Source organism: Equus asinus, chromosome 1 (assembly GCF_041296235.1).
Source record: "Equus asinus isolate D_3611 breed Donkey chromosome 1, EquAss-T2T_v2, whole genome shotgun sequence".
NCBI classification, from domain to species: domain Eukaryota; kingdom Metazoa; phylum Chordata; class Mammalia; order Perissodactyla; family Equidae; genus Equus; species Equus asinus.
In genome coordinates this window covers 147,591,103-147,613,548 of record NC_091790.1, presented here as the reverse complement: position 1 = coordinate 147,613,548, position 22,446 = coordinate 147,591,103, and the positions used below count along the sequence as shown (strand labels likewise).

At 36.0% G+C, this 22,446-nt stretch overlaps 1 protein-coding gene across 7 annotated transcripts in view; it reads left to right on the top strand.

Annotated features, from left to right (window-relative positions):
• Window positions 1–22,446, top strand: part of AGMO (alkylglycerol monooxygenase) — a 317,403-nt gene that overhangs the window by 188,311 nt on the left and 106,646 nt on the right. The window lies entirely within an intron of this gene.

Here is a 22,446-nt window from a genome sequence, read left to right as displayed (position 1 = left end):
GTTGAACCTTAAAAGTCATGGTTATGAATTCTTAGTCTGACACTGACTCTGTGACATCGGACTCTTCACCTCAGGTTGGTCACCTGCAAAATAGGTTTAGTGAGGGCCAACATGCATTTAACTTTTACTATGTTCTAAATGCCTTACTTGTATTATTCCACTTGATCTTCATATCAATGTAACTCATGATGTAATTACTCTTAGTGTTAGTATTATGAGAAAATTGAGTTACAGAGAGGTTAAATAACTTGTTTGCATTAACATGACTAATAAGTCAGGATACAAACTCAGGAAGTCTGACACCATAGTTCTTAATCATCACATAATGATAGCAGTACTCATCTACCTCGAGGGTTTTAGATGAAAAGTACAGATACAATGCAGCAAAAGTACTTGGAAAAATATGAAGAGACATAATAAAAGGTTTTATCAATTTAACAGCGAAGTGTTCTTAAAAGACTAACAGTTTGAATAATTTACCTCTGAATTATCTTTGGGTTGTGATTCGAGGAAGGAAGGACACTACGGCCAAATCTTTCAAGCTGCTTATCTACGCTTTGCAGAACCTGTTCTTGTCCATCTAGGCACACTCATGGCCTATTCTTCAGGAGTAGACATTGCCTGTGGTTTACCACTAAAACTGTTCCTTAAAATGGTGCAATAATATTATCTACTTCACAATGTTTGGTGGAAAAATTAAAAGACACCATGGGTAGAACATAGGAAGCACTTGATACATTTTAGTTCTTATTGTTCATCTTACTATAATTACAGCTATTACCATTATTAAAACTATTACTGCTATTATTATTATTCAAATTATTATTAACTATTAAATTTCCATAGTTAAAACTGAACAAGTCTTCTCTGACCAGAAGTCAGTAACTGTATGGTAAAGAAGGGCAAATATTATTATTATTATTTATTAATTTATTTTTTGCTGAGCAAGATTTGCCCTCATCTTACATCTGTTGCCAATCTTCCTCTTTTTGCTGAGGAAGTTTCACCCTGAGCTAATCTTCCTCCACTTTGTATGTGAGCCATCACCACAACATGGCCACCAATAGACTAGTGGTATAGGTCTTCACCTGGGAACCAAACCCAGGACACCAAAGCACAGCGTGCCAAATTTAACCACTAGGCCACCAGGGCTGCCCAAAGTATTTTATTATTAACATTTTTACCTGTGAAGCAGCCTTTTCCTTGACTTCCTTTTAAAGTTGAAGATTTTTTAAATAGCAACCAGTTACAATTCTTATTTTTCCATCGTTATTTCAAATTTGCGTTTTCCTCATATTTTTTATTTCATGTAACTTTCTGTAAATCTTTGCCATTTATCACAGTTTTAATAAAACTGTCCTTTGCCCCACACAAGGAGTATAAAAACCTAACAGCTGGCCTCAGGGACTCCGTTCAATGAGAATTAGGGCTGACTGACTAGGAGTGATTATACTACAAGGACGCAATGTTCTCATCATTTTTCTTTGTAGTTATCGTTAGAATCAGTCCATTGAAGCAATTAATCCCCTTTCTTTTATAAATCAATTCACAACATCAGCCTTTGGGCCTGTAACTCTTCACTGTTTATCTAGAAGACTGGTTGGGATTTTTCTGTCATATTGCTTTATTATGTAACTCCAATTCCATAGGGTTGCATGAATACCAGTTCTTCTACACTAAGCCAGCATACTGTTGACTACACTTACAGCTTAAAACACCTACACACGAGCACACACAGACAGGAAAATTGACCTTAAATTATTTTTCATTTAGATTATAAAACAGTTCTTATGTAGCTAAAATTGTGATTCAGAAATACAGTCTAACTTGAATTTGATCCTGTCACCAGTATGTGGGAAATTTATTCCCTTTACCTTATATCCACTAAAATATTAGGTAAGTGTGGTGTTCTTGCTATTTATAAATAGAATTTAGAGCTACACAAATGCACAGTGTTCCGTTTAGTGTGTGCAATGATAGCCCCTGTCCCTGTACATTTCTCTTCGGATAGGCCCATCAATATTTTGACCACCAACTCACATGCCTTTTTTTTAACTTGAGTTTTCATTCACAAGAAATTTGACTGAGCTGACCCTGACGGTCTAGTGGTTAAAGTTCCACGCTCCCACCACTTTGGTGGCCCAGGGTCGTTTCCTGGTCGTGGAATGATACCACCCGGCTGTCAGTTGCCATGACTGGCCAGAGCTCACATAGAAGAACTAGAAGGACTTATAACTAGGACATACAGCCATGTACTGGGGACTTTGGGGAGAAAAGGAAAGAGGAAGGTTGACAACAGATGTTAGCTCAGGGCAAATCCTTCCCAGCAAAAAAACAAAACCGAAATTTGACAGAAAAACAATCTCTTCATTCTTTCGTTCACTCGTTTCTCACTCATGTACACATACATGTATATTTTTTTTCTGCTAGCTCAGTGTAATTTTTTCTTTCTAAGATGCACTTGTGAATTTATGATTGATTTAATTTTCTCATATCAGTAGCTTAAAAATGTCTAAAATGATGAACCCTTAAAGAGAATATAGCGAGGTCACAGATGAATAGCTATGTTTGATAAGTATATAAGATAATGGGAAATATTTGTTTGCATATATTTTGATACTATGTGCATAGAGTCCTGGAAAAAGTATTGGCTTTGAAGTCAGACAAACCCAAGCATCATTCCCATCTCTGCTGATTGGTTGTGGGGCTGTCAGGGAGTTATCTAAACTAACCACACCTTAATTCCCTCAGCTTAGTTCCCTGAGCAAAAAGGAGAATGAAAACCTATCAGGTGTTGTTTTGATACTTAAAGGAGTAAAGAAGATTGAGTTTATAGAATCTAGCATAATATCTGGTGTGTAAATAGTGAGTATTAGTAATAATAATTATATCCACTTATCTATACTATACACACACATACATACACAAACTACACACACAAATTTAAATTAATGTTCTGAGAATTAGGGCATTAAAAGCAAAGAAAATATAAACCTAAGAATATCTGCTTATTAGTAGCCAAATAATTTGAGTTGATTCCAAGAGAACATGCAATGGCTTTAAATTTAGGCCTCAGCAAAATTCAAAACTCTGATTTACAGTTTTTAGGTTAAATCATTAAAATGGGAGCACATCACTCCTTAATGGTAAACCGACATGTATCTGGTGAAGATGTGCACAAGAGATGGGCAGAAGTTGGACAAGTGGAGCCGAAGGTGGAGAGCTCCTTACTGAGGGGAAAGGACCCTGGAAAGTCCAGAAGTAGGGCGACCGGGGACTGTTTAAGTGATTAGATGAACTAATAACAGCAGCCCAAAGGGGCCCTAATAGGAGCTAAGTAAATGCCACAGAAGATAGAACCAGCTTGTCTAATGCTCTAATGGCAAGCAGAAATGTTTATCCGACACTTACTAAACGCCTGCTCCAGCAAAAACAGAGCGAAAGCCCTAACTTTGTGGAGCTTAGATTTTAATCGGTGTATTAATTTTCGATTGAGGTTAACAAATTACCACAAATTTACTGGCTTAAACCAACACACATTTATTATCTAACAGTTTCCAGGGGTCAGAGGTCAGGCACAGTTTTGCTCAACACTCTGCTCAGGGTCTCAAAAGGCTGCATTTAAGGTGTTGGCCAGATTGTGTTCTCATCTGGAGGCTCAACCACGGAAAAATCCACTTCCAAGCTCACTCAGGTTGTTGACAGAATTCATTTCCTTGCAGCTGTGAGAGTTGGGGCCCCAGCTTTGTGTTGGCTTTTGACTGGGGCCTGCCCTCAGGTCCCAGAGGCTGGCTGCAGGGCCTTTCCACGTGAGCTTCCTCAGTGTGGCTGCCGACTTCATCAAGCCACAAGGAGAAACTTTTGCTTCACGGAGGCTCCGGCCCTCTTTTAACAGCTTTCACATGATTAAATCAGGCTCGTCCAAGACAATGTCGTTTTATCAAATGAAGATCAGCTGACCCTTGTTGATGCTCTGATCACATTTTCTGCTACTTTCCCTCTTGCTTACTCAGTTCCAGACATGTGCAGCGTTCTGGGAACACGTTCAGTCCACCCTGCTTCAGTATGTTTGTGCTCGATTTTGCCCTTGCTGTCTCTTTCTCAGGAATCTGCATGGTTTTTGCTATCACATTAGGTCTTAAGTGAAATGCCACTAGTGTTCCCTGGGTATCACTTTTATTGAAGTTCTAATTTTCCCTCTTCCACCCCTGATTTATTTTTCACCATAGTACTTATCATCATCTAATAAACCATATATGTGAATATAAATACATATGACTGTGTATACAAATATTTGTCTGAGTTATTGTCTGCACCCTCACCAACTGTGGCACACAGAAACTGCAGTGGCCCCAGGATCCTGCTCCTGCTCTCTGTGACCTGGCAGCCTGCATAATCCCCTTCCTGGAGCATGGGTGACACCTGTGACTTGCTTCTGCCCAATAGAATATGGCAAAGACTCTTCAACATTCACTTATTTATTCAGTAAATATTAAACAAATATTGACAGCACCTGCTACATAGCTCATATTCACCAAAATGCAGGGAGCAAGTTGCTGGAATTTTAACCTTACATAGAATGTTGAATAGATGTTGACTGACTTCAGATAACAAGGCATGCATTTTCAGTCGTTCTTTCTTAACTAAATAGTTGGTCAAAATACATGTATCAGAAAGGAAAGGAAGGTTTAGCAGTTCTTAGTGGCTTCATGTTTTCATGGATTCTTCCTTCTTTCTTTTTTTGGTTAAATTCAGCCTTCATTGGTGTTTATCTGTTTCTGTATAACAATCCAACTCAAAGATTAATGTCTTAAAGTAATGAAGATTTGTTATTTCTCACAATCCTGTGGTGGTTCCATTGCTGCTTTCACTTGGGCTCACTCTTGAACTATATTCAGCCTAGGGGTCAGCTGGGCTGGACAGTCACATGGGTCATATGAGGGGACTCCATTTTGCTATCAGCAGAAATACCTTTATTTTCCCTCCACATGAACTCTCACTCTCCATTGGGCCAGACCAGGTATTTACTTGGCAATTTCAGGATGATGGCAGCTGACTCTACAAAGCTTCTTGAAGCTTAGGCTCTGAAATTTAAAAAATATGACTTCTGCCACATTCTATTGGTCAGAGAATATCACCAGGCTAGCCAGTGTTCAAAGGGTAGAGAAAGAGACTCCATCTCTTGATTGGAAGAACAACCAACTCAACTGTAAAAGAGCACACACGAATTTATGGCCTTTATCGACTCTGCCACACTTGAGTTTTATATTATTTAGGTTGATGTCACAATGATGATCAGTAAATAACAGAATATAGACATATTTGTCTGAAGCCATCCTAGACGATTCATTTCAACTGTACATCTGGCCATATAATGAATGTAAAGAAGAGACTGCACTCAACTTTTTTTCATAAAATATATGATAGTCTGCCATAAACATACTTATGTATGCAAGGGGAAAATACACACTGACTTACGAATATTCACAATATACAGCAGTTTTGACTAATCTATTTCAATATTATTCAAGCTTCAAATATTTTTGTCAGCTGCACAAATTTTGTGTTTACGAGTAGTAACTATATTAGTTTTAAATAATGCTTTTCTTCAATCAACTCATAATTGTTTTTTCTATTATGTAGTATTCATGTATTAAATTATATAAAATACTTTTAAAGATAATAAAATGAAAACCACTCACATTAAAACTATGATATTGCAATACCAGTGAGGTATTGTTAACACTGTGTGATCTGTTACCTGCGTAATCTTCCTCTATTTCACATTCCCACACATACAATCGTTATCTTGCAGTGTTATCGTTTCCATGCTTTGCTAAACAAATTCTAAACATCATTTCTAAACAAGTTCTAATTTTTTCACATTTTCTTAAATTTGCCACTAGGCAATATTTGATTTATTTTTAAAAAATATTTGAGTACAATAAAATGGTATCATATTATGTTTATTTTTTCCTGAAATTTCCTTTAATTTACCGAATATTTTGTTTCTAAAATTATCCTTTCTGTTGCATGCAGCTGTAGTTCATTCATTTTTATTGCTATAAAATATTTCGTTGAATGACTGTATCAAAATGTCCATTCTCTAGTGTTTGTTTCTAGCTTTTACTTTTACAATGCTGCAATGAAAATTCATGCACATATTTCCTAGTGCTCGTGGCGTATATATAGAGTTTCTCTAAGTTTTACAGCTACGTGTGGAATTGCTGGATTGTAGGAAATGTGCCCATTTATATTCTTAAGAGAATATCAAGTTGTTTTCCAAGGTGTTGTTAAATTTACTACTATCAGAGCACAAATTTACTCACCAAAGGCAGAGTTGTCAGATTTTTAACTTTTGTTCATCTGGGGATTAAACAATATCTCATTATATTTCTAGTTACCATTTTCCTGTTTTCTACTGAAGTAGGTCATTATTTTATCTTTATTGGCTGCTTTTGCTTCTTTTACTGTGATATGCGTTTTTCATGTCATTCACCTGTTTTTCTACTCATTTTCTTCTTCTGCATTTTAGAAATTCTATATATGATGATACCAATCCTTTGTCATTTGTATTGGTTAAAAGTATCTTCTCCTTTCTTGTAGTTTGTCTCATTACCCCCGGATTGAACTCAAATGGATTTCATTCCATAGAGTCATGCTATATAATGGTATACTACCTCCACACATGAAGATGCTACTACTAAACCATCCGTTATTATTAATTCAGATAAACATAAACTTTTTTCTATATAGTCCTAGATGTAGTCAACTACAATTCCTTCTGTAATCACCTGTTTAAGCCTATATATCTCCTGGACTGGGTTATGAATCTAGGCTATAATTATGCAACATATAAAGCTGACGTATAATTTGAAGATTAATTCCATAATCATAGCTTCTTTAGAAAGGTTTATTGGCTATTTAAATTTTAAATACATAGATAAAGATTTCCCCCATTCTTCTATAGGGGAGAATAAAACTTAAAGTTAATCCACAATCTACTCGACATCATATCAAAACTGCTAAAATGTATTGAAATCCTCCTAGATGCATGATGCTAAATTACTGACTGCACAGGAGTCTTCTGTTGAACAACGCACATATTAGCCATTTTATCTGTTCTTAGCTATTTATCCAACAGGCGAATTTAAGCTACTTCACCCACAAGTCATAGTCCCAGATTGTAATCCCTCTTGTGTTCTATAAATTAAGAAATCTGAAATAACCTACCTGTGACATGTAACAGAATATGTTTTATAGGGCGTAAAATTTTTATTTTTACCCCAAAATGCAAAATTCATGGAATAGGATAAATACAAAAACACTGAGATTATTAGCAAATTCCCTTCGAGATTTTTTTGTGTTCATATGATAAAGCTTTGTCACTCTGTTTCCTTCACCTCTAACTCAATTTAAAAGTATCACTGCTAGTCTCTTTCAAAATATTTTTATTTTTTCATTCTCCCTTGCCATTCTTTTAAGTATTTTTAGAATATAAATATATAGTGGCCATCCTGGTGGCATAGTGGTTAAGTTCGCTGCCTCTGCTTCAGTGGCCTGGATTTCGCAAATTCAGATCCTGAGCATGGACCTATGTACCGCTTATGGAGCTGTGCTGTGGCAGCATCCCACAAGAAGAACTAGAAGGACTTACAACTAGGATATACAACTATGTACTGAGGCTTTGGGGAGAAAAAAGTAGAGGAAGATCTGCAACAGATGTTAGCTCAGGGCCAATCTTCCTCACCAAAAAAGCCAGCAAAAAAAAAAAAAAGATTAAGAAAAAGAATATAAAGATATAACTTTTTCAAGGCTTATTATCACATACAATTAACAAATGTTTACTCTCTTCCAGATCTTGCGCAGAGAGCTTTAGATGTGTACTTCATTCACATGCACATCTCTCTCTCTCTCATGTCCATATTGCATACTATTCTGTATGAGTGGATAAAAATAACATGTATTAAGCGTGGAGCAGGCTAAATAGCAGGTGAAAATAAGCTGTTTGGAGGGATTTATATAAGGCCCCTTTTTAAAAAAGTACTGTTCTCTTCCTGTGTTTCTTCTAAAAATAATTACTTTTTCTCTCTGTGAGCAAGAAAATACTTCATAAACAAAATAAGGCAATATTGAAATATGGTGCTGCTTTTTTGTTTTATGAGAGAATAGTTTGACATAGTAGGTTGTAAATTATCACATCAAATTTTCTGAAATTTGTTAGTCCTTGTGTGGAATTTTAAATTATTGAATCTATATGAGAATATGTTAATCTATGACGGTTTTCTATGTATATTTTCCTATTAAGATGGGGAAAAATAAAGAGACATAAATATATCTTATCTTCTTATGCACCATCCCTTCTCCCTTAGGCCTTTATTTGAAAAATGTTAGCAAGGCATCACCAAGGGCAGTAGCTTTTGCAAATACTTTACATTCAAGGAGATTTTCACCATCAAGCATTTTTTCTCACATTTAATATTCTGTGTGTTATGAAGAACACTAATTTTATATATTTTTGATTAACGTATACTAAACTCATCAAAACCTAGGTGTTTTAAGGAGAATTTTACATCAAAAATTACATGAGTTTTTTTAAAAAAGTATTTTAATACATTTATTTTGTTTAGTTTCTGTTGGTGTAATTTACTTTGTCTTGCTTTTTTGCTTGTTTTACTTTTCTTGTTTGAAAATAGGAAGGGATTCCTTGCCAAGAGTAGATTAACTAGAAGAGGAAACGCTGAATTTAGTTCAACATTGCAAACTTTGGAAGTTTCAGTGAGTTCTAAAGTGGATACAATTTCTATTAATGATATTGTTTGGATAAAAATAGAGATTTAGGAATGTCAGAAGTCTAGCATTCGACACAGCCCATTCCTGACCACTGAACCACTTTCTATCCTGTTGACTCATGTAGCTCTACATTTTTCATGACTGTCCTTTTACCTGACTCACTTGTGGGTCTAATCTACCAGGGTCAACAGGGTGACTTATGAGCAGCAGCTTAAGGTAAACATCATTTGCTCGCAAGAAATTATTTCCACATCACCTTGGTTTTCTGCTTGGCATTTAAAAAAAGAAACCCTGCCTCTTTTTATAATCACCAGTCCTACATTTGAAATAACAAAGAGCCTCGCATTTTGCCTCCTCTAGTCTGGGTGTGCCACGCGCTGTGCTATGATTTATGACCTCAGCATACAACACCCTCCATGCACTAACAAGATGGCCCGCTGCGTTTGAAATAGATCCCCCAAATGAAAGCAAGCACAGCCTTGTGATATAAGGCCTTGTCAGCATGCAAGGAATTAAACACATACAAGATCTCATTTTCAGTCTTTCTTTTTGAATGCCTTTAAGAAGGGCTAAAATAAGTTAAGATCCACGGGCGGACAGGATTTCATATACTACACAAGAGCTCTAAGGGGAATCCTGACCCTCTGACAAAGGCACAGGGATATTTGGCAGAACATCAACGTGGTTTCCACTAGTACATGACAGGGACTCATTATAGGCTTGCTGTTGCCTGTAAGCTGGTTTCACTACCATCAACTATGAGGCCAGAATGCCTGGTTCCAGATGCTCTTGCCAATTGACCGTAAAATTGCCATGCATTTCTGGCCAAGCCCAAGATTTTAAAAGCTCCCCTCCCCCTCCCCTCAACACCCTAACCCCCAATTCTCTCTAAAAAGCTGCTCATTATTCTTCCTTTGCCCCCTGATCTCAGCAAAAGAAATACTTCTGGAATCAATTAGAAATGTCTGCCCTTGATGAGGTTTGCACGTGAGTTTGGAGTTGTGCAGCTTTGATAGTGGCAGCCAACAGCTGCAGTTTCAGGTGGTAAAATCTGAGAAGAAATTTTCCAGGGTTTATTTACCATCATAAAAATTTTAAAAATAGGCAAGACATGTCGGGAGACCGTCCTTAATGCCTTTGAAAATGAGGTTAGATTTGAATTACATATTTACTTATCCATAATGAGCAAGCTGGAGATCTCTGATTGGGGGATCTTTCTGTTGCTGTAATAGATTGTGTCAAATGGTTATAAATACTGGAAATGGGGGTTTGCTTTCCAAAGGTAAATGGTAAAAGAGCATCTGTTATTTCTTCTGTCATATTAATTGTTTGACAAGTAAAGATGGTCAAGGTTAATGGAAATCAGAACTCTTTTTCTGAAAATAATGTGAATTAATACTGTGTAATATATTTACCTACACTTCCTCTCTAGCTGCACGTATATATAATATTTAATCAAAACTTACAACCAGAAGTTTTTTCTTTTTAAGTGTAGCTATTTGGTAAGCTTTTATTAATGCTCATTTGATAAGATGCTACAAACTTCTTTTCATGTTTATGTGTTCACTTGAAAGTAACTATTGTAGCATGAAAATGACATGATTTTCCTAAAGCCAAATAGAAAAGCGTAGTACCAACTCAGGTATCTGAATTATCAGCTGGCACTTCCAAGTACATGGCCTTTCTTTCCTGAGTGCATGATATGCTTTCTGGAAGTCTGCTTTTTTTTCTCCTGCTGCGTAAAAAGCAGAGACAATTTCAAGTGTACATTTTTATTACTAAAATTTTCACTCATGCCTTCAAGAAATGCTATCAAACATTTTATCTCCCAGGGAATGACAATTAACTAAGGAATTTTAGTTCTCAGAACTCTCTCTTATTTCTGTGATCAAATGGAATTTTAAGCACCTGCTGTTTCCCCTTAAAGCATTATAGTTTCTACTTATATAGTGGTGGAGATGTATGTAGAAGGAATTTTGTGTCTGCCTTTCTGGGCGAATCTTCATATTTAAAGGCAACAGAGATAAGTTTCAATTTGTATTTTTAATGAGAGCTATTTCTACATGGGCAGACATTTGCCCGTAATCACTCTGGTTTCTAGATTGAAGTTTATTACTTAGTAAAACTAACGGAATAAATAACTGTATTATCAAGTGTACCTAAAATATAGTACAATTTTATTATATTCATGGAATACCTTTAAGTAGGCTTAAAAAATCAGTTGCGTAAAATACCTAATGTTTCATGCATGCTATAATGTGATAAAGGTTAAAAAGACATATTTTGCCTACTGGTTTCCTGGATAAAGTAGCATACCACCACCACCAAGAACAAAAAGAAACAAGGCTGAACAACTTTTCATTACCATCTTTCAAAAATAATGCCTCATTTATTCCTCACAATGTCCTCCATATGCTCTGCATGTCATTGGTGAGCCAAACTTTCTTTTATTGGGTAAAACAAAAAAAAAGCTGAATGTGGCCTTTAGCATTCTGGAAATTACTTCCCTGTGATCAAATTGTTTCAGAAAGGAAAAGCTGACTAATTTGTTCATTCTTTTTCTCTGAGATGAAACATCCCGTGTGCCAGCTTTTCCTAAATATGTTCAGATCTAAGAGCAAAATCCGACTGTTTGGTATTAAATGCATTGACAGTTGAAACTTTCCTTCCAGGGAGGAAGCGGAAATCTGCTCTGGCTCTCAAATGTGAGCTTCCTCATAGGTATCAGGTGAGACTGCATGCTCCCTAATACCTATTTGGATGTGCAATTTCAGAGAAAAGCATCTAGCTGGTGGAAAATTACTGCCTGACCCCCTCATTTGCCACTCCTAATTTTGCTCTTTAAGTGGTATCGTCTTCTCTCCATGCTTACTAAATGGACCCAGGGGAATTGGCTGATTCAGATTAGAAGCTAATATGTATTTTTCCACACAGTTTATACTGTCTTTTATATTATTTTTACCATAATTCAATACTTATAAGCATTTTGATGTAGTGTAAAGCAAAAGAAGGTAATATCTGTCTTAAATTGCGTTTGTTTATGGCAGTGTCTAACACTGGCTTGGCCCAGCTTTGTACAGTTATTTAAATTGTTGTGATGAGATGGAAAAAAAATTGGACTCAGATTCCAGACATGTGGCTGTTATGAATTAACAATGTGAGTAAAATCACTTAGTTCTCAGTTTCACCATCTGTAAAGTCAAGGGAATAAAGTAGATTTCTAAAGTTGCTTCAATGTTTAAGATTTCATGCTGGCTGTGTGATTTAAAAAAATAAAACAGATTAAATAGTTGCTATTGGTTTACATTCATATAATTGATTCACTAAGAAGAAGGAGATTCTGAGGAATCTTTGAGAAATGATGAGTTGTGTCTATGAGATTTTTCAGTACTTGGTATATGAGAACCTAAAAGACAGGACTGGGACAATAATGATTCTAATTGTGTTTTATGAGAATTTAACTACGGCTTCATATAATCACTAACATGGCCTTTTCAACCTACAAAGTCACTCCAAACAAATGAATAATCGAAATAGATAAAAAACAATTTGCTTGCTACAAATCCATTTTCCAGACAAGCTTCCTTACTGGTAAGGATGGAGCTTAGAGGGGTTCCAGGACAATGGAAATGGAGTTAGGTCATTGGAGTGGAGCCTGGAACAAATTTGTGATTGGGGGAACATTGGATATTGAAATACTAAAGCCGGTTTCTTTTATGTAAATGACAGCAACTCTTTAAAAAGGCTTTCTGAGAATCCTTGTGCCAAATATCAATAATAGGTCCGCATAGAGAGTGTTATCAACATTCAGTAAGATTGTTATTGTCAATGTACCTAAAGGCACCAGGGGCATGTGTTCCTTCCACTTTGTTCTCATAAAGTGTTAAATATAAATCACTGAGATGTCACTCACAGAAAGAAGCCTCAATGTGAAACACATTAGTGGTTTACAATAAGCATGTGGACATGTTTAATCAAAATGTATTAGGCAGATAATTTAGGGAATCTTTAAGGGTTGCTCTTCCATTTTTTCTTGGTGATACTACATGGAAATCACAGTGCAAAAATTATTTTTCCCAGTTTGTTAAATATTCTTCAGATGATTGCTGAAGACCATGCATAATTTTGCCTGAGATTTCCATTTACTTTAAATCTAACCCTACCACAACTAAAATGGTGGACTTATATCAACCTGCAGTTGTCCTTTTAGCTCAGGCTTACTCCATTATTCCAGAGTAAAATCTTCAAGTGAAAGCAGCGAAATACTTTACTCATATTTAACTCCAGTAATAATGGCCCTAAAAAAGTAGATTCTCTGACTGTACAAATTCATGAAATTTCAAAAACAATAAATGGAAGGGAATCTAACCAAAGCTACAGCAGGGTAACCCATATTTAAGAATACCTATTTTCAAATAACCATAGAGTATATTCCAGGGCATTTAGTTTTACTTAAAAGTTTGAAAATCTTGTTACCCTCTCCATACAGCCTTCTGTCATCTGATCCTCAATTCTTTCCTTCTGACAATGGCAGTTTCATCTATCATTCAGTGTAATTTCACCTGCTTATTTCTAGCCAGCATCATTCTAAGTAGCATGTATTTGACCTTAGAATATACAAATGTGTGATAATGGGAGATTCTCTCAAGAGAGAGTGTAGAGATGAATGAGTTCAGGTATCCTTTGGGAATGGAGTTGGATCACTGGGATGCGGGCCTTTGGAGGAGAATTAGACCTTGAAATGCTAAACTATTCTCTTTGTTTTACAGCAAGTGTTCTTCTATTTACTCCCACTTCGATAAAATGTTGTGTTATTATATATTATTATATAATAGAACATATATATATATATATATATAATGTGGTTATATTACATAGCATCTATTTTATAATAATAATTATATTATTATAAAATGTTATTATAAAAACATCATGATGAACATCAAAGGTATCCTGGAATAACAAAAGTCACAAAGAACAACAGTTAACCACAGGAAAATGTCTCTGAGAGCAAGAACTATGAGTGAACTTTATTTTGTAAGAGTAAAGTCAAGAGAGGTTGTAAGGGGTTACTTTTGACATGCAGATAGGCCTCATATCCCCTCCATATTCTCCCTCTAGTATCAAGGCAATGACAATAACAGACTTTGTTTAATTTAGGTGCTTACCCATCAGCAGCTTCTAGACTGAAACAAACTTAAGGTTCGTAAACTAAATCCGGCCTTTGGTTGCATTTTGTTTGACCTGCACAGGGCTATTTTTTTTTAATTTGAAATTTGATAGTTTACTAACATTTTTAAATCAGGAGACTTTAAGAACCTGAATTAATGGCTTCTCTTGAAAAAAAATCTGACCACCGTAAGCCTGCATTTTCTTAGGACATCAATGGATTGGAGCCAAGGAACAGTTCTGAGTCCATGAATGGTCCTCTAGGCAGAGTTTTGATTCTTTCAGGTCATAGATATCAAGCAGGATAGGCAAATAAAAGTCACAGATAGCGTGTGAGTCCCTGTAACTTTGTGCATGGAGAAAATAACTAGATTTGCTATCATAGAATAAAGGATATTTGAACTTTGAAATGAAAATAATTGGAGGGATAAACTGCTGTTGTCAGCTTTCCTCATTTGAGCTATTTTAGAATTGGGAGAAACTGAATTGTCCTTTTTGGTACTTTACAGATGTGCCCTACATCTAAGAGATTTAGTGACTTATCCAACGTTACGTGCTTAGTGAAGAGCCAGGGCATGGATCTCAGTGTATTTTTTTATATATGGTTGTATGTGCATAAAATTTGTCAGGAAGTACACACACACACACAAACCCTAGTGACATTGGAATCGTCTGGGGAGAGGAATTGCACGGCAGGAAAACAGATGTGGAAGGAAACTTTTCGCAGAATCTTTTAAAGTTTGATTCATGTGAACGTACTATCTATTTTTTTTAAAGATTTTATTTTTTTCCTTTTTATCCCCAAAGCCCCCCGGTACATAGTTGTATATTCTTCGTTGTGGGTCCTTCTAGTTGTGGCATGTGGGACGCTGCCTCAGCGTGGTTTGATGAGCAGTGCTATGTCTGCGCCCAGGATTCAAACCCGAAACACTGGGCTGCCTGCAGTGGAGCGTGCAAACTCAACCACTAGGCCATGGGGCCAGCCCCACTATCTATTTTTTTTAAAGACCTATACTGACACTCCAAAGAGTAATTTTTCCATGAAAGTATAATAGACAAATATAGTATATAAAAGGCATATACATTTAGATATATAAAATAGTTACTTGAAAAGGCACTTTTAAATAAGTTGATCTAATTTAAAAAATTAATAAGATGCAGTTCAATTCAGACAACTTTGTTTTTGGCTTATAATGAACACTAAAATAACCATTTTCCAAAGCCTTACATTGCATATGGTCAACTCATTTTTCAGATTTTAACCTTTGAAAAACTTTTTAAAAATTAGCATTTTGGCTAAAATAAAATTGTTAAATTTTTCTCAGTATAAATTTTTAGGATTGTCTTATGTTTTCCTCTTATATCTGTGGTAAAAAAAATTGAGGAGGCTTGAAATATAAGAAGGGATAACAATACAATATTCCTCATATTATTTGGGTGTCATGCAGGAAAGAGTAAAGTAAATTATCGCCATAACTGTCAAATAAAAATTGCTTGATGAGAGAAGATTAACAAATGTCATGTTTTACCATTGAATTCTAAGCCCAGAACACTTGAAACACTTTGTAATGTTTAAATGTTGGAAATAGGTGTTATGAAGAAATGAATATACAAAGCCCAAGTTATTTACTAAATAAAGTACTTGAGAGCTAGACCAAATAATGCTGTTAACTCTTTCCCAATGGAATTTGAGTGATTGCATCTGTCTTGGCAAAAGTGGTTTGGTTTATCTTAATGTAGAGTCCATGTAATGCTTATATTACATTGTTTACATTGCTGATTGAAAGCTAATATACAGTATATGCAGTTCGAGGTGCCTGTTTCCAGTTTGATTTGTATAGTTTTTATATGGCAAAGAATACTATCAATGAGTTTTGAGATTTACCTGAATTTAACACATCATTTTTTACTATATCTACTAGAAAGAATCAGTATTTTTCTTCCTAGACCATCCATTTAAATAACCCTCTCTTTAAATTATAAGGAAAATGCTCAGCTACATTGAATAATAATTACATTTACACTTTTAAGAAGAATTAACATTTTTAATTAAAACATTGATATTTTATTAATCTTACTCAGATTTAATAGATCCATTAATCACACACATACTCAACAAATATTTATTAAGTACCAACTCTGTGATGGAATTGTTAATAGTGGTTAGGAACAGGGAGTCTGGACTCATACAAATTTTGAGTTGGGTCCTGGCTTTAATATTTACCAGCTGTGTGAATATTGGTAAGTCTTCAAGCTTTCTGGGGATAATAGAACTGTTGCAATAATTAAATGAAATATTGTATGTAAAGTGGTTGGGGTAATTTTTACTATTTATGGTAAATGTTTAACAATTACTAGCTGTTATTATTGATGACGGAAATAACAACAACATCATCAGTACTAAGTACTGAGACAGATACTGGGGGAAGGTGGCAAATGAGACATTATCACAGTCTTTAAGAATTTGGAGAAGTAAATCAAGTTAACTAGTAATTCCAGTAGAGCTTGATAAATGTGATGTTAAAGCTATGCACAGCATGCTCTGAGAGAACATAGAAGAAAAACATAAGTAATCCAGCTGTGGTGTGTGATAAGATTTCCCAAGGTGGTGATGTGTATCTTGAGCATGAGTGGAAGTTTACCAACTGAAGGATTGTGAGGGAGCACATTTCAAGCAGACTAGGCAACTTGGGCTAAGGCCAGTAGATAAGAAAATGCCTGCCATGTTGGGGAATTGACAATAGCTCTTTATGGCTGTAGTGTTAAACGAGAGTAGAAGAGCACAAGGGATAGTATTTTAAAAAAATGAACAAGGGCAACAACAGAAAAAGACGTGTAGAGAGTACACCTAAGCAGTTTGGGGCTTTGTCTTCAGGGCATTACCACCGATGCCTTGAAGAGTTTTAAGCATAGGAGCCATTTGATTAGATGCAGATTTTAGTATAATCACTGAAATGGTTTTGTAAAGAAGGAATTGGTGAGGAACAGGTGAGAGCCAGGAAACACATGGGGCATTTATTGCAGTCACCCTGGTAATATGTGACAGTGACAAGCTAGGATAATCACTATAAGGATAGAGGCATAAAATAAGAAAATTGAGAGATTTAAGGTAGTTTCTTTCTTTGCATCTCAAGAAAATGAAAATCTCACTAGAGAGAGAAAACTAATAGATATAAAAGACTATACTATTTAAGTCACATAAAGTGTTGAGAGATACTTTAAGTTTAGAGATATATTCAACTAATGAAAAAGCATCACACCATTTAGGTGGCCCTACTGTATTGCTGATACAAAAGTCTTCTCTCAAAAGCGAAGAAAATATGCATTCATATCCCTAATTTCAAGTTGTAAGATATTTTTACTACTCAGTTTAATTCTAGACCTGAAGCCACTAGCCCATTGCAAAATTAGCTATTCTCACCACTCCGTAGTGTTGCTTTAGCTTTGTGGAGAAAAGCCCAAACTCCTTAAGGAAATTAGGGCATAAGTATTTGTAATTGGATCTATCTGTGCATTTGTTTATTCAATAAATACTGAGTGCCTATTGTGTGTCATATACTGCCATTGTGCTTTAGATATATCAATGACTGAAAGTATGTTTATTTCCTAAATGGGTAATCAAGAAAGTCTTGATTTACTCTTAAGCTTGGAATTGTACTTTTTTGATAATTATATCAACCCCAGTGACTACCAATTTGTTTCTTTTTTTTAAATTCCCAAATCTGTAAGAAGAAAATTATAGCCAGTATCTTCCTGTGAATTTTTTGGATGAAGAAAAATTATTATTTTCTAAATCTCATTTTCCTAAGAATGCATAAGTAAGTGAGTACAAATTTCAACTTTTAAACTATGTTTAAGACTGCTACCAGAAGGACAAATTTTGTCCACTATTTCAGTACTAAGTAATAAATAAATCTCTTTCCTCCCCTTTTCATGATTCAGAATCATTTTTGAAAGGCAAGCACTAACATCAAATACAAGTTTTGCAGAGGTTTTGTGGTTAATATTACAGCAAAATGTAAGCAGAAACTCTGAAGCTCGTGTCAATTTCAACCATATACAGATAAAAATAAAACAGCAATGAGGTGAAGCAAGGAGGTTGGTAAGGAATTGTGTATACGACTCCGAACTTTTTGTGTTATTTTTGTAATTGATCCTTTGAATTGTATTTCTATTCTTGATGGTAATAAGCCCTGAAAGACTAAGGTATCATAAATGCCAAAAAGTAAACCTGGACCCACTAAAGAATATCTTAGCTCTTTCCCTCACCTCTTTTATTCAAAACTCTTCTAAACCAAAGGTTTGAGGCTCTCTGTCTTACATTTCATGTCACTTAGAAGCATGCTGATGTTTGAAATGAGTTAAATATTTGATGCAATGTAGTCTATAGTTACTATAATTTGATGTTTAGGATGAAATAAGGGTGAATGAACAAGGAGAGTCTTCAAGCTCTTATTGACATAAAAGCAATTTTCTACTGAGCAAATTAAGAGAAAAAGGCACTGATATATTCTATCATAAAAGGTACATAGTTATTAATAAATAGAATTAATATTTTATAGTGGAGAATTGGAAGATGCGCAATCATACTAATACACAATTGCAAGGGTTTCCTTAGAATGTAACTGATTTAGGTTCTAATAATACACATATTTAAGTTCTAATAATTCCTGTAGGAAAATATGATATTTCTTAAAGATTTCCATTTGTATAAATTCTTAGGTGCCATGTCAGATTCCAGAAAGGCAAAACATCCATAAAAGAGTAGGCCCCTGGCATTTATCAGGTGTCCACTCCATTCCAAGTATGCATTGTCATTTACTGTCACAGTGCCTTTTAGTACACATTATTATCCAAACTTTTCAGATGAGGGAATTGAGGCCCAGAAGGATAATTAGCTTGTCCAAAGTCGTACGACTGTTAGTTATGAGGGTAGATTTCAACCTTCTTTTCTGTCTGTACTTCTGCTACTATACTGTACTCCCACATAAAGGATAAAAATGATCACAGTGTTGATCAGAATATTAACACACATGCCAATTCCTTTCTAAATGCATAGATAAGTGAAATAAGCTATTTTTAAAAAGTCTGATCAGGACAGCAAGCCCAAATCTCTTGACCTCCTCAAAATATTCCCATTCTGAGCACTTTTATTGGTGAAACTGCCTAAAACCTTGGAGGAAATGATATGATGAGGTTGACAAAAGGCCTGGTCTGACTAATGGCTGGGGTTGGGGCCGATAGGGGCTGGGGATTTACCAGTGAACCCGTTAACACTGGATTTTAATGACGAGTAAATTTTTCTTAGATGGAAAAAGATATGAAAACATTTATGAATTCACCTCAATTTAGTTTTGAAACAAAAACCTTGACCTTTCCCTCCTTCCTCATTCCTCCTGGTTTTCACAGTAATGCACCGTGTGAGTTTTATTCTTGCCTTTCTAGACCCTCCTTTTTAGCTGCTGGAACCAACTTTTCTTCTGAACGTCAATTCTCATAGTGCCTCGAGGCCCAGTCTTCTTGCTTTTACACTCTGTATTATCTACTTTCAACTCGAGGCAATTTATCTGTCTCATGGGTTTGAATGCCTTCTAAATGCTAGTGACATAAAATTTTATGTACCCTTCCATGGTTTCTCCCTTGAACTTCAGACTTACATGTCTCATTGCCCTCTTTATGTCTATGTGTGGAAACACAAGTTTGGAAATAACAGTCGTTGTCTAAGCTGGAGATACACATTTGGGAGACATCTATTTAAAGACCCATGGAAATTAATAAGTTTGGAGAAATAAGATAGGTTTCTTTTATAATTCTAACTGCAATAATGTAAACAAACCAGTTTCAGCATTAACTCATATTACTTTATTTCAATTTATTTAAATCCAATTAAACTATTTAATGATTATTTCTAATTGAAATAATTTCTCTTTGAGAACCACTGGTTAACCTTTACTTTTTAAAAACTGCACTCTAAGGCCAGCCCTAGTGGCCCAGTGGTTAAGTTCAGTGCACTCTACGTTGGCAGCCCAGGTTCGGTTCCCAGGCACGGATCTACACTGCTCTGTTAGCAGCCATGCTGTGCTGGTGGCCCACATACTGAAAAATAGAGGAAGGGGGCTGGCCCTGTGGTGAGTGGTTAAGTTCGCGCACTCTGCTACAGGAGGCCTAGTGTTTCGTTGGTTCGAATCCTGGGCACAGACATGACACTGCTCATCAAGCCACACTGAGGCAGTGTCCCACATGCCACAACTAGAAGGACCCACAACGAAGAATATACAACTATATACTGGGGGGCTTTGGGGAGACAAAAGAAAAAAAGATCTTAAAAAAAAAATAGAGGAAGATTGGTACAAATGTTAGCTCAGGGCACATCTTTCTCAGAAGAAAAACAAACTTGCACTGTAACCAATTTGTGTATGAGAACAGAATAGATAACAACCTGGCATCATGACCAGTTCTTCAATTCCTTATCAAACAGCTGGAATTTAACCTATACCAAACATTGATCAGTATTAAAGATCTAACAGATATAAAAACTTAAAGGCAGTGTGATTAAGCAAAGATGATTCATTCTGTCCCCATTTTTAGTGAAAGATTCAATGTAGGAGCTCATAAAATCTACTCTTTTTCGAAGTAAACTTTTATTCATCCCTTCATTTGTTCATTCATTTACACACTCAACAATAAATTTATTTCAAAGTTGGTTTAATTTTTAGGATGATTAGAAGTGCTAGGCCTTCTGGTTGCTGAGTAAAGAGGGCAGTTGGGGATGTGGGGCCTGTAGAGGTATATGCACGTGGAAAAGTTTTGAAAGTACATCTCGGTCAGATGTCGAAATTCAAATTAGATGATCTAAGAAGGTCAGAGTTTCACAGCTACCAAATCTGAAAGCAGAGGCAAAATATTTTGTGTGACAGTAATTTGAATGATTAAAATGCCCTAAGATTGCTTTTATCTATATTTAAAAATAAATTCATATAACTTTTAAAGATTTGCCTATCATGTGAATGTGTGAAAATCCACCTTTTTCTTTGGGAGTGATGGAAATGTTTTGGAACCTGATAGAGGTGGTGGTTGCACAACACTGCACTAAATGCCCCTGAATTGTACACTGTTAAATGATTAATTTTATGTTATGGAAATGCCACCACAATAAAAAAATGAAAAATAGTGTTACACAGAGGAAAAAGATGAAATCAATGTGGTAAAATGTCTGTAGATGGTAAAACAAACATACAGAAAACCTTCATTCACATATGTGAAAGAATTTCTAAAGTGCTTAGAAAACAGACCTCGCCACTGGAGATAAAGTTTTCATGACATATTCTCTCCAGCCATCCCAAGTCACAGCTTAATTACAACCCCAGATCCTCTATTATGTCTGCCTTGCAGCCTTCAATCGCTTTCTACAGTTAATTGCTGGAGCTAAGAATCCACTGGAGAGTAGCTTCCGCTTGCTATTCAAAGTTAGGAAGGTGGAGCCAGGTGCCTTAATTTATCTGCCCACGGTCAAAAGGGCTGCAATCTGGCAAATGTAAGAAACAGCTGGCAGGACTCAGCCAGTTGCCGCTCTCAGAGACAGGTGGACAAAGACTGCTAAAGAGATTTTGCCCCCTGAGTACTGCTGTTGCTGCTGCTGGGCTGCTGCTGCTGCTGCCTTTTGTGAACCTATTCCTAGCACACTTTAAGACTGTTCAGGCTGAGCAGGTGGGTTGCAATTGGCCCTCCCATTTCCCCTGGCAGAATTATAAAGAGCTCTTCTCTGGGGAGATGCTGCATATCTTGCAGGTAAGGGTGGCTTTAATCAACCTTTCCACCTGCCCCTTTCTCCAAAATCCTTTGCTTAGCTTGGAAGATCTCTGACAAGGCAGAGATAAACAGCCAGATTGGGTGTCATGAAGTGTCCCCTTTAGCTACGTTAAGCTATGGGACACACCCATGTTTTATGGATAATCACTGCTCTCATTGCTCGTGTCCTCGTCTTTGTCTTTTTCCCTCCTGGAATTATTGAGAATATAAATTATATAATTATAAAATATGCTCTGTTATTGAAATGTAATTTTTGGCTTAAGGTCTTCCTGCTTGTGTGTTTCCGGCATTATTATTTGGTACCATTTACGGGTTTTGAATGAAAGGAAATTTAGAAAGAGTGGGTATGCTTGACTCAAACTTTAGAAAGACTGTGGTTACAGTTAAGCTTCTTCCTCCCTCAGACCCCTTGCTCCTTATCTCACAGATTCAGAGCTGTGACATTTTGCTGCCTTGATAAAAGGACCCAGTTACTTTCTTTCACGGAAAACTTGATGGCATATGACATTGTGATATACATAGTTACATATGTTTGGGTGTCCCCTGGGAGGGCACTGGAATGTTTGACAATCCTGCACATGTTTTTAGATGTTGAAGTTCATGAACTTTAAAGGACCAGGTGTCAAAATGGTTTTGTTTATGTGGTTTGAGAAAATTACTCTACAGTCTGAATGT